The sequence below is a fragment of the Urocitellus parryii genome, chromosome 5 (genome assembly GCF_045843805.1).
Source record: "Urocitellus parryii isolate mUroPar1 chromosome 5, mUroPar1.hap1, whole genome shotgun sequence".
NCBI lineage: Eukaryota > Metazoa > Chordata > Mammalia > Rodentia > Sciuridae > Urocitellus > Urocitellus parryii.
In genome coordinates this window covers 153805198-153819492 of record NC_135535.1, presented here as the reverse complement: position 1 = coordinate 153819492, position 14295 = coordinate 153805198, and positions in this window count along the sequence as shown.

Here is a 14295-nt window from a genome sequence, read left to right as displayed (position 1 = left end):
GATGCAATACCACTCTGATTAGGTTACATCATATAAGACTCTATTGGAGCAGATTAAGTGGCAGATGCTCCTGGCCTTCTTGAAGGGTCATATGGAGAAGGCCAGTAAACAAGAAACTGGCTAAGTTTTGCAACCTCTTTCTGTAGCCTCTCCCTGACAACAGGAAAGAATCCAAGCCCTTAGTCCAACAGCCCTTAGTCCTACAGCCACAAGGAAATTAATTCTTGCAACATCCTGAAAAAAATCAAAGGTAAATTGGTCTACAATGAAGCCTCTGGCTGAGAATGCAGTTCTCTCAAGGTTTCCTTGCAACCTGCCAAGACTCTTTGAAAAGGATGCAGGTTTCTTGTGTTTGGATTTCTGACCTAAAGAAGCTTTAACATAATAAACACTTTCCACTAAGTGGCTTCATAATTAAGCTGCTAATTGTTTTTACAGCAACAAGAAACTAATACAGTTAGAAATGTGTTTGTCTTACAGGTGTGACAATTAAGATTTAAAGATTCAAACACTTTGCCTAAGGTAATATTATTGGTGAGTTCCCAAGTTAGTTTTTTATCCAAATTTCAATTTCTCTTTTTCCTCTTCTTACCACAACTTGCAAATATAGGTATCATTTATTGAATGAGTTGGATGCTAGACACTTTTTACCCTGTATTGACATTACCTTACTTGGCTTTATTCTTAAAAAAGCCTTGTGAGGAAAGTTGTTCTTTTTTTTTTCTCCTTGTTACAGACGAAATTTTTAATGTCCCATTTATAGATGAGAAATTAAATTCTTTCCTGAAAACACAAAGCAAGAACTCAACTCCTCTTTTAACTCCCCAAATCATGCTTTTAAGCACCCTGTATAATTTCAATGCTTCTTTTATCACCCCACTGTTGCCTCAGAATATCACAGGTGCAGGTGTAATACTGTGTTTATCAGGATGAATGTATGCTGATAAACCATAATTTGAACTTTTTTTTAAAGCCAGTCACTAAGGGAGATATCCTACAGCTCTTCTTGTATCTTAATATCCTACATTTTTCTTAATTGAAAGGCAAATGTTTCTGACAATATGAGTGTTTTGATTTATCTTTTGCTCATTAAAATGAATATCTGGTTAATTTAATATTGTAAGTAAACATAAGGAAAGTAAAGAAGGCTATTACATACCAACTTCAAAAGTTAGTCTAATACACACACACACACACACACACACACACACACACACAATCCTTGAAATTGATGCAGCCAAAATCTTTATTCTTGAGAAGTTAATCTCCAAATAAGAAAAGAAAATATACTGAGGAATGTTTATAGAAAGAAACCCTGCCTCAATAAAATCATTTCTTTTTTTCAAACTCTTACACAATTGCCCCAATAGGACTTGCAAGATGAATTTTTATGTGGTTCTGGTTTTAGAAAAAAAAATTAGCAAGGTATATTTTAAATTTATATTAAGAAGACAATAAAAAGAAATATTTTATACAGCCATAGCATGTAAAGATAAAAGCAATTAAAAAGGAGACTCAAACAGAGAAGACACTATTCTCCTTCTATACTAAAGTTGCAATATGCTGACCTACTTAAATACATAGCACAATGACCATCTCTGGGCTGGAGTTGTGGCTCAGTGGTACAGCACTTGCCTGGAATGTGTGAGCCCCTGGGTTTGATCCTCAGCACCACATATGAATAAATAGAACAAAAGATCCATTGACAACTAAAAGAAATATTTTTAAAAAAGGACCATTTCTGCATGAGATCAATTTTAAGCATCCAAACAGTCACTATCACACAGAAGAAAAACAGTGTTTGAAGCAGCAACCCACCTCTTAGGGACTGAGCCCAGAAACACCACATCTGAAAATGCTTTCTATGTGTTGGCCTTTGTTCCTCATCTCTTTAGACATCAGGGAGAAGAATTTCTTCAATTCACTTAATGAGGGAAGAAATGGGAATTCATATGTGAAGAGGTATGTTTAAGGCTTGAGCAGAGTAAGAGTACATCTAAAACTCGGGATCCTCCACCATTTGTTCTTTCCTGCTTCATGCTATACACACAGCATCTTCTGTGCACCCAAAACAAATTAGATATTCAGTAAATATTGCCAAAGACTTCCTCATTGCAAATGTAACAGAATTTTGTAACAAAGAAAATAGCTTAACAAATTTATGACACAAGAAGTCAGCAAAATAATTACTAAAGTTGGAAATAGCTAGGATTAAACTGATCTCTTCATGCAAGATAAAGGCATGCTAATCATGTCCCATTACAAAGAGCAAGAAGACGTAGTACTTAAGAACATGCATAAAAATACTTTTCAATTTCTTATTAGAAGTCTCTTATATAGTCTCATACAATGAATTAATGGAGTAATATTTGTTTAAATAGATGACTGAGAATATAGAGTACTTATAGACAAAACTGTGTTAAATAAAAACACATTTGAACACATTTTAGGCTTTAAAGTATGAATTCAATTATAATAAGATAAAAAACTATTATTTCTGATAATAGCTTTTCTCATGATACATTTTAAGACTTTAAAAATGTATAGACACAATATTTTATTATTCTATAGGAAATTTTAACTAATCTGTTAGTTTATCTTCTGGGGTCTTCATAATAATATATCAACATTTAGAAAAAAATATATACATATAAAGTATCAAGATATGTTTAGAATTTATCTTTGTAGTTTATTTATTTATACTTTTTGTTTACAAACTCATTGAAGAAACTTAAAATAGAAGCAATGTACAAGGCAAAATGTTTTTTAGTGTATTACTATATGAAATAATTATCATTGATCATTAGAAGAAAATTTCCTGAACATCTGTATGTGTTTATATACTAAGGAATATATAAGTACTTATATATTTAATGCATACTGTACTAGAAGTTAATTCATCTAATTAACATTTAATTTAATCTAAACATATTAAATTTAAATTTAGTATTTAAATATATTTACTTAAACTTAATACATTTAGATTTATTAATTTAGTGTAAACTTGCAAATTAAGCCTACAATATTTAATTAAGCAAATTAGATAAAATGCATTATAAACATGACACTCTTTTTTCTCTTTCATTTTTTTTTTTTTGTGTGTGTGCACTAGAAATCAAACCTCTTTATCTCTGGGCTACACCCCCAGTCCTTTTTATTTTTTATTTTTAAGACAGGATTTCACTAAGTTGCTCAGACCTTGCTAAATTTCTGAGGCTGGCTTTGAACTTGGATCCTTCTGCCTCACAGCCTCTTCAGCTGCTGGGATTACAGGATTGCACTACCATACGTGGCTATAGGACAATATTTTTTAACAAACTACTATACAAAAAAATTGCTTCTTATCTTGCATTATTATCAATACCATATTTTGTTTCTTATTTGGCAGTATTATCGATACCATATTGGCAATCTTTGCACATTGACACTTTTCCATTTGTCTCAATATCTGTTTTGTATTAACTAACTAGTATTAAGCTTTCTAGGTAAAAGGCATGATAGTTTTCTGTTTTGACAAGTGATAACAAATTGCTTTACAGAAAGGTAGAGAATATTTTTAACAGATAATCTTATCAGATAATTTAGATTGCCAATTAAATAGTCAAACAATTATTCTTTTATTTGAATATATTTGATTATTAGGTGAATGTTATATTTTATTCTTTTATTTTTGTTTGTGTAGAAAAGGGGGAGAGAAGATTTGAATTTAATGCACATAATTGTTTTAAGAAAAAAATTTGAGAAGTCAAGTTTTAGTCCTTAAGTAGATATTAATTTCTAACCACCACTTTCTTCCAGTTTTGATTATTCTGTTGTTAACAAATTCATCTAATGTTTAAACCAATATTAACTCTTTTTCAGACTTGAAACTTTGTAACACATCTCTTTTTGTTATTCTTTCTGAATTCTACCAGTACTGGCGTATTAGTTTTGCTGTTTGAACAACTGATCGGATTATTCAATGGCTCAGTTTTCTTATTTTGTACAATTAGTAGTTAAAAAAACTCCTAGCTGTGTCACTGGACTATATCACAAACAAAGCGTTTAACACCATATTAACATGGTAGTGTTTTAGTGCATGATAGTTAATAAAAAATATATATATACATATAATGTAATGGTAACATAAAATATCTACTTGTGTTCCTAATACCTATGTGATTTCTACTTTTTATTTCTAAAGGACATTCATATGAATAGTTTCAAAGGAGCATCTAAAGGAAAGGTGAGGTCCCTATATCCACCTTCTTCTGTATCCTTGATTTTACATCTAACCAGAATATGTCAGAAGTAGTCCACGAATCATTTCAAGAATATATTTTTCTTGAGTTTAAACTTCAAGTTTTCTCACTTAGCTGTGTGATAGGAATGATTTGAATTAAAAAACCAGCTCATCTATGTGCTATATCAATTTCCTTGTCTGCAAAATGGTGGTTAAATTGTACAAAATTTAAAAAGCAAAATAAAAAATATAAATTTTCATTAGCAGTTTTATAACATAGTATTTGTTTTCTCTTTTCAGGCACAGAGTGAAAACACCTATACAAAAATAGCATTGAATCACCAATAGAGTCAATATTTTATAAATATTAAATATATTTTCTTAATATGCTGCTTATAAATTACCCCAGGCACGTATTTAAGTGTATACAGGGAAAACTCAAACGGAGGCAAAATGTTATACATTTTTTTAAAAGTGTTAAGTACATTTCTAAAATTTAGTTTGAAAAGAATCATAAACCATCATTATTTTGCTTTCCTCTCATGCTGGCATTTGAAGAGCGCATTCATTTAAAAATGTATTATCTCATTCTGCTGCAGTGTTGTGAACCTACTTACCTTAATGTATTGGAAGAAAAAACAGTCTATTTCAATGTTCAGTTACAAATACATACAGGGATATATCTTTATCAGGGCTGACATTTGCACATTTCTGCATATTTAAAAATGATCATAGTCTACTGAAATGAATATTGTTGCTGTAGACAAAATATAATAGACTTTAATGATCCCATTAATTCTGACATCATAATCCTTAGATCAAGATAAAATAGTGAAGTCATCACTTAAATAAGTTACTCACAATATTGATTTTACTACTACTTCTGTATGTATGACAGGATACTTTAAATTTGGTCTAAATGTGACAGGACATTTTCATTCGATCTGATTTAAAGAGTCTGAGAATGCTGTGTGGGTGCTGAAAGTCTAAAAATATTTAAAAATTGAATTTCTCCCAGAATTTCATCAGCTTGATTTTTTTACACCAGAAATCTTCCCAAAATAGATTTCTTAAGATAAAATTTCTTGCTTTTTTTCCCTTCTAGTTTGATGTCCATTTTGAGTTAAAAAAATGAATATATATATCTATCTATCTATCTATATATAGATAGATAGATAGATATATATTATATATATATATATACACTATCCACTTTGAAGCGAATATACATGTATATATGAATAAGACCTTTCTTCATACTTTTTATTTAACTTTTTAAAAATCATCTATTACTAGAGATGAGTGACCCCTGTAAATAATATTAAATATTCAGGAATTTATTTTACAGATCAATTTTAAGAATTCTAAATATACTAATCAAAATATACATAAGACATTACTTAAAAACAAACATTTTTTTAAAAAATAAAGGACTTGTCTGAACACCTGCTGTAGACCAAGATATTCAAGTTTAAACAAAATAATATCTCTGCCTTCCTGGAGCTCAACTGGCTTATACTTTCTTCTCAAAGCAGAAAATAACTGAGAGAAGCTTTAAATAAAGAAAAATAGTATATTTTCTGCTATTGTGGATTTTGTCCAAAGATGTTTATGGTTCTGCTTCTTTTTTTAATTAAGAAAAAAATATAACAGTTTTCTATGTGAAAATTGAAATGATAGAGTAAATTCTGGTAGAATTTAATTTACAATTAAAGAATTATTGTGTATATCAATTATGGCAACTCAGCATCTGGTTTCTAGAGGACAGAGGGCAGATGACTGACTATAAAGGAAAATTATTGTGTAAGTAGAGGTAGAAAGGTGAAATTAGATGTCCCAATTGTCTCCAAAAATGACCCCCACCTACAATCTAGGAATGGTGAATATGCAGGATGCACACCCCCCAGGACAGTATCAGCTTTTGAGGGAGTTTCTGAGAATAATGTGAAAAGTAGATGACCAAAATAATAACAGATGAGAATCAAGGAATGGCAGGTAGCCTGAAGTGGGATTCAAAATAATAAACTTGAAAGTCATAGTGGTGATTCTCAGTGGATGTAAGAACAGGGAAGGCAGTGAGTTTGTGGGCAGACAAACAGTAAAAAACAAAAACACAAAGGCAAGGGATTTAGTTAAAGTCTGCTTAAAACTGGAAATCAGATTATTTTCTGAGAATTCCAGATGATCAAGAGGGCAAAAAAGGGTTGATAGTCCGAGGCATGAAGGAATAAATAGGGAAATATATGGAGATTTTAGGGAATTGTGCTTAGAGTTTATGAGCAACAAATTTCTAAGAGGAGTGTCAGAGTGTACATGTAGGGACGATGATTGGCCATGCTTGTGAAGGGTCAGTAAGCATATTTGGAGTCAAGGACAACAAAGAGTTTGAGGGTTTTTTTTTGTTTGTTTGTTTTTTCTTTGTTTATTTGCTTTTTTTAAAATTTTTTTATTTGTTCTTTTTAGTTATACATGACAGTAGAATGCATTTTAACATATCATATATACCTGGAGTATAACTTCCCATTTGGAGGCTGAGGTTATAAAAGTGTCTGTCTGTAAACTAACCAACCCAAGGCTGTGATTGATCTGAAGCAGAATATTGAGAACTTGATGCCAAACCCAGAAGTTAAGAGATGTTTTAAACTTGTGAAAGCAGAGAGAAATATAAATAAATGAACTAATATTTCATCATCCAAATTCAGATATGTGCACTGAGTAAATAAACTAGATGGGGTCTATGGCATAAGGCACAAACTAGGGCTGTCTTAGAAAAACCAGGACATAGAGTCACTCTTAGGAAGAAGGAGATAGCATGAGCCTCAACAAGAATATTTTTTTTTTCAGAATGTAAAAAAAAAAAAAATGGTTGGAAGAGAGAAACAGAAGAAAAATTTTAACTTCCACTCTAGCACAGGGCCAAAGTGGAAACGAGAATCATATTAATGAAAGGGAAGCCATGATTGTATGAGGCAAGTTTCAGAAGGTACAGGAGTTAGCAAGAATTTTGTGAAAGAACTAAAGACAGAGGGATATTTGGATATTTGCAGTGGTGTGCCCTCTTAAGGGGCCTTTGGTTCCCCTGCCATGACATAGCTTACAGTGTATTGTAACTGGGTCTGCTTAACTAGACTGGGAACTCCTTGTAGCTTAAGTTCCAGACAAATCTTTAATCACTGGAGATTAAAACAGAGTGCAGGTCATATCAGGCAACTGAAACTGATGTTTTAAATGAGCATATAGCCAGAAAAAAAAAATGGAGCATGATTTGCAGTGGAATAATGAGCACTGAAGAACAAAGTATGGTAACAAGGATAAAAACAAGAAAGGAAGGAGTGAAATGATCAGCGCCTAAAATGGCCTGCATGTGGGGATGAGCTATCTTTAGAATTTGCAAAATTTTTATATAGGGATTTTTAGTGCCAGAAGTGGAAAAAATAAAACCTCTAATATTTCCCACAGCATTTAAATTTCTTTTTAGTTTTTCAAAAGGGCCTTCATTTTGGTTTGGTTTTTAAGTACAAACTGTTGTAAACAAAGTCTTCATAGATTCTAATTGGTACATTCACGCATAAACAAAGAGATTTCTAGCTTCTTCCACACTAGATTGTACTATCCCCAGAATAATTTCTGTGAAGTCTTGAAATTCCTTTAACACGAGAACTGGGAAAGCTGAAAGGTTACAGAACTTATGTATTTTCAATTCAATTTTTTTTTTTTAACTGAGATGGTTGTGAAATCACAATGTGTTTCCTGGGCAACCAGTACTAGCCAGATGCAAAATGGTGACAGCCAAGTCCAAAATTGGCTAGGGTGATGATATCAAGAGGAGGAAAAAGGGAAAAATAGAATTGAATGCAAAGGCAACAGACATCTATGTAACAATCGAGTCATTAATTCAGAAAATGTGCTAACATTTTTTTAGGTCTGAAACTTAGGGAAAGCTCTGGTAAATGAATTATTTTAAATCTATATAATAAAACAGCAAAGCTGTAACTAGTTTTCCAAAGGTGACTTTCCAAGGAAGGATCAGCAGACACTGGTTACTACTCAGACCTCTACCTTGTCTGTGAAAACAATCCAAAATCTTGTAAAAGTGTCAAAAGATGTTTCCTAGGAAATTACGTGGGCATGCTGCCCTTTCTTCATGTGTGTATTCCTTTATTGGTTCACTCATTTGTAAGATTTACTATTTTGAAAAAGACCCATTTCTGCCCTGTGGTGCTTCTATTCTTGCAGGGGTGAATAAACAGAAAAGATAATTTCAGATAAGAACAAATGCCATGAAAAGAAGAAAGAAAGAACTTTTAAAAAAAGAAATCCGACAGTGGAAAGAATGCCTTCTGCCTGTGCAGTGGCGTGTGCAGTAAAGATTGGCAGAGCAAGTGCAAATTTCTAAATATGCTTTAGAAAAATACATGACTCTCAGAAAAGTCTCGCTAAGACTCAGCATTTTCCAAGAGTGGTACTTATGCATATTTTAACGACCTGTTAAAGTCATAAATGCATGCTTTTTATGGTTTTAATTACAGAGTAAATTTCCTAATGTTATAAAATCCTGAATGACTACTGGGAAGAAATCCTCATAATAGTGTGGTGATATTCAGACACTCACAAAATGGCTATTAATGAGTGCTGTGAAAAAGGCATTGCCTGATTACTTTCTTTCCTGAGGCAACTTGACGTAGAGATGAAGTTAACTGAACTGCACTTTATTCCTAGCTGTGGCCCTAGCTAGATGAATATGAAGTAACTACTGTGGTTCTTAGATACTTATCTGTAAAACAAGAGAATGGTCTAAGAGGTAACCCTCATTGATTAGTCCTGTGTTAGGAACTGGTTAAATGAGAAGAGAATTATGGATGCTTTCCAAACTCTGCTCAGGGAGCAAATGCAAATGAATGTCAGAGTGTGACATCAGAGTCATAGTGGCATTTCCAGTCAACATGAAGAAATGGCCCAAAGCCCCTCTTCTCCCCCTCCCCATCTTTTCATCCTGCTTATCCCTAATAAGACTGTGTAGAGGAAAAGAGTGTTCTCTTTCAGAGAGAATAGGAGAAAGTCTAAGAAATAGAGTCTTTAATGTGCTGAAATGCTGCACATTCCTAAAATTTTATTCCATTCCATTTATAGCTTTTACCAAAACCTCTCCATCTTTAGCAAAAGAAACATTAATTAATGATTATCTTTGGAGCTGTTTCTCAAGTCCTACTTCATTTTTGTCTAAGTATTCTTTCAATCTCAAATCTATTTGAATATTTTATTATATAATTGAATCCTTACAGATAATGTTGCATACCTAGTAATACCAGATATGACAATAGGAATGTGGATTTAGCATGAGATGTTTTATGCATCATTTAAGGTAAAGAAGAGTAAGCGGGAAAAGGGTTGCCTTCTCAGATGTGAAGGTAGCTTATGTGGGAACTGATGGGCCCAAGGTCAGATGGAGGTCATAGTCAGTATAATCTGGTTTACTCATTACTGCATAGAACTCTCATGATCCTCTTTTGTACTGATTTAATTTTGTAAATTCATTTAATGAATTCCTTATTATTAAACATATTTCTTTTTCCTTGTTTTCTTTTGATACCTAAAAGAAAAAAAGTCCCTACTCTATCAATCTTTCTTCTTATGATTCTTTTTTGCTACGTTTAAAGTCACTTCTTATTATACAAAGATAAAATTGAATAGTTTTCTGTCTTACACAGATTTTGTTAAAAATCTTTGACATACTATGTTGTTCAAAAAAGTAAAACCAAGACATTAAATGCTATGTTTCAGAGATCATGATATATCTGTTGTATGAAATTACATCTTCAAAATGATCAAGGTAGTTATATGTCAGAGATTGATTTTTCTTTTCATTTGTAATCAGTGACACTCAGCAGAAGTTGTATGATGCATGTATCTGAATATTCTTGGGTAGATACAAAGTGATATGAATATTAAGTATACAGTACACTATAATTTTGATCTGTAGTGTTCCCCATAGTGCCATGTAATAAAGATTAGATCCCCAATCTATGAGACTATTGGGAGGTAGTGGGGCCTAATGAGAGGTTTTAAAAGGTCACTGAGAATGTGCTCTCAGAGGGCATTGTGGGATCTTGATTTCTTCCTCCTTTCTTCACCCTGATTTCGTACTCTCAGGGGGAGAGTTGGTTTTGCCACATGGTCCTGCCATGAAATGCTATCCTCCTTCAGAGACCCAAAACCAATGGGTCTGCCAGGTCATTAAATGGAAACCCCAAAACTATGAACCAAAATGAACCTTCTCTCATTTTGAGTTGATTTATCTCAAGTATTTGTTAGAGTAATAGAATACGGCCTAATACATACTATTTGCTGTTTTGTCTTCTGATTAAGTCTTATAAATTCTATTTGGATTTTTTTAAAAAATTCAAACCATGCTAAATGAGGTCATAAAATGCCTAGATTTATCCATGTATTAAAAAAAAACAAGGATTAAAATTATTAAGAACAAGACTAATTGATCACTTGTTTTTGAGTTGTCATAAAGAGCAATTCTAATGCAATAGCAAAGGCTCAAGATCTACAATTATCATCTATTTTTTTCCTTCTTGCCCTAAATTCAAGGCCTTTACCACTCATGGACACACTCTAACCCTCATTTAGGTCCAGGAAGATTATTTTGCACAGGATTATTTTGCATCCTAGAATTTGGTCAAGTCAAGAGACCCTGAGAGTCACAACTACTGCAAAATCCAGACTTTACTCAAAGTAGGGTACTCCAAATGCATAAGGGAATCTGTTATTCAAACAGACACTTCGCCACTCAGAGAAGCATCTTCAAGGACAGTTCTAGTCTAATTTTCTTATATAGATAACATCTGAAAAAAAATGAAGATTATTTAGTATAATAGCTATAACAGCTAAGTTTTTTCAGAACTAATGTTTTGGCTATCTTGTTATGATTCCAGTTTATTTTGTAAGCCTTGAATAAACCTCATCTTTATTTAAATAAACAATTCTAATTGAGTGTAGCAGAATTGTAGGGAGACTACAACACTTCAGTGTCCCTCAAATAAATAACATTTTTTTTCAAAGCAAACATACATACATACATACACACACATACACACACATATATATGTATATATATGTATATATATACATACGTATGTGTATACATTATATATTTTAATGTAAACTTAACATTAATTTTTAGTGCTCAAAATGGGTTACTGGGCTGGGTTATAGCTCAGTGGTAGAGTGCTTGCCTACCACATGTGAGGCACTGGGTTTGATCTTCAGCACCACACAAAAATGAATAAATAAAATAAAGGTATTGTGTCCATCTACAACTAAAAAATATTTTAACAACAATGGGCTATCTATTGCATACTTGTAGAATACATTGAACTGTATTATATAACAATAACAATTATGCTAATGTATATAAGCACTTACTTCAGGGTGATTTTATAACATATATGTTTATACTATTATCCTTTCTATTAGAGTTGCAAACACAGCTAGCACTTCATAAGTACAGGCTGCATTGTGAAGAAATTGAAATTCTCAATCATTTTTATATCTAAAAGCCAGAAATCCTTACTCTACTTTCCTCCATAGAAAATTTATTTTGCAATATAAAAGCTAGGTAGGAGCTATTTTTACATCTTACTTTGGATTTGACGAATAGCTGTCATTTTCTCAAATCATTTTGAACTTACAGTCAGAAAACTACCTAATTAGCAATGTGGCTAAGTAGAGTATGCATGATAAGGCAGAAAAGGCAGCAGTATCTAGATGAGAAATTTGTTCCAGTTTACTGCTTGCAGCTCAGCTGATTGGAAGTTTAGAATGGAAATAGCTACTTTATTGATGGCAATGGGTTTGGACAGGAACCTTTGAAATCAATGAAATGTGCCCTTTACCTGCAGGGTTTGGGGCTCTTACATATATTCCTTCCCAGGCCCTCTCTATTTTGCATTAGACTTGTAGAAAAAGTTACCCTCAGCTTTTTAATTTTAGTGGAAATAGTAACTGAAAATTAGAGTAACTGGTTTTGACTCCCCTGAGTTTTAACATTTGTATTTTAGTTCAGGAAATCAAAGTCATGTCTTGTAGTGTTAGAACAATACATGCTTTTTTACTTCTGCTGTGTCTTATATCAAAAGAAATCCTCAGGTCATGGTTGAGAAGATTTCTGGTTTATTTGAAAACAGATAAACAAATGAAAACGAAAATCACCCAAATTAGAAAATATCCCCAAGGCAAAAAAATCTTAATAGGGCTCATAGAGGATATGGAGGTACATGGCTTCCATACAGGAAATATGTATAGTATTTGTGGCTTATATGTGCATATGAATTTCCAGATATTTATATTAGTGTAGAAATGATAAATGATTGCAATTAATGAAAACAGGAAATTGCAAATTTGCTTTTACTATAACTAATTTTTAAACATTTGGCAAACTCCCTTTAAATAAGAATGGAACATAATTAAGCAGGAATGGCTTGGCCACATTGCCTAAAAGCAGGAGAGTAAAATACACAAAAAATGAGAATGAAAAATTCAACTCAAAATACTGGTACAGATGGGTGAAGTAGTTACTCTATGTAAAAAAGATTATTCTGAGTATGTATGAGTATCCCAAACCACTCCCCTATCCACCCTTACTTCTTCCTTGCCCTTCAAATTATAAACTCAGACTTCCTATTTTTTACCACAAAAAGGAGATAAGTTAAAACCTATACAGTTTTCATTATGTATAGAATAAGCCCTTGTTAGCTTAGTGAATATGCAAAATAAACTTACAAAATGTTAATTTTAAGAAGTAATATTAGTAAGATCACCACAGTAAGACCTTTACAAGCATGATCTAATGTCTAATGATGGAATGTTCACAATGACACTCATAAAATAAATATGGTTTTGCATTTTTGAAAATAATTTATTATAATTAGAGATAAGATTAATCTCTCATAGACATTCAAATAGAATCAAGCAGTATAAAACCCATTGCTTAATCTGCTATCTGTTTATTGACTCTGTAAAGGAATTTGTGTCTTTAAAAGACTATTGCATTTCATTTCCTTTTGTCTTCACTTCAGGTTTCAAACTCAGAGAACTACTCAGAATATTTAACAAAGTAAAACATTAAAGTGACACAGATTTTGCCAATTAAAGGTTGATAGATGCCACTTTGATATGATTTGAGAGTAATCAGTGTTGTAGAGTGAAGTAAAATTTAGGAAACTTTCTATTGAGAGAGAAGACAGCACATTACACATTACAAAAACAACCACTTTTATAGGGATGACTTGGAAAACACATTCCATCTGATTTCAGTCAAGGAAAGAAGCTCTTGGTTGACTTAAAAACTCTCTCCTAGCCTGACATGGTGGCCACACCTGTAATCCCAGTGCCTCAGAAGGCTGAGGCAGGAGGATCAAGAGTTCAAAGCCAGTCTCAGTAACATAGTGAGGCTCTAAGCAACTCAGGGAGACCCTGTCTCTAAATAAAATACAAAAAAAGGGCTGGAAATGTGGCTTAATGGTTAAGTGCCCCTGAGTTCAATCATGGTACGAAAAAAAAAAAAAAAAAAAAAAAACCTCTCTCCTAACCCTACATGGAAGAATAAGTCCCTGTACACTCATATATTGGTACCCTAAGAATATCTGCATATTGGAAAATCAGATTATTAGATAAAGAAAACAACATCAGTTGTAAAGTGAATCTATCACCATTTTATTTCCTATGTATTAATTCATGTCCTTATAAATATAAACCTAGCCATTGTCTAGTGTCTTTAGGATTATGTTTATAGTTTCTCTCTCACTCATAACTCATAACTCATGCATTCTTTATAATCTAGCATATTAGCTTGCCAGGGCTGTCATAACAAAGTACTACAGATTGAATGACTTTAACAACAGAAATTAATTTTCTCACAGTTCTGAGGCTAGAAGTTCAAGACCATGGTGTCTCAAGGGTTGGTTTCTTCTGCAGGTTTCTTTACTTGGTTTATAGATAAGCATCTTTCTGTGTCTTCACAAAGTTTTCTTCTGTGGCACTTCTGAAAAACAATTTATTTTACATCA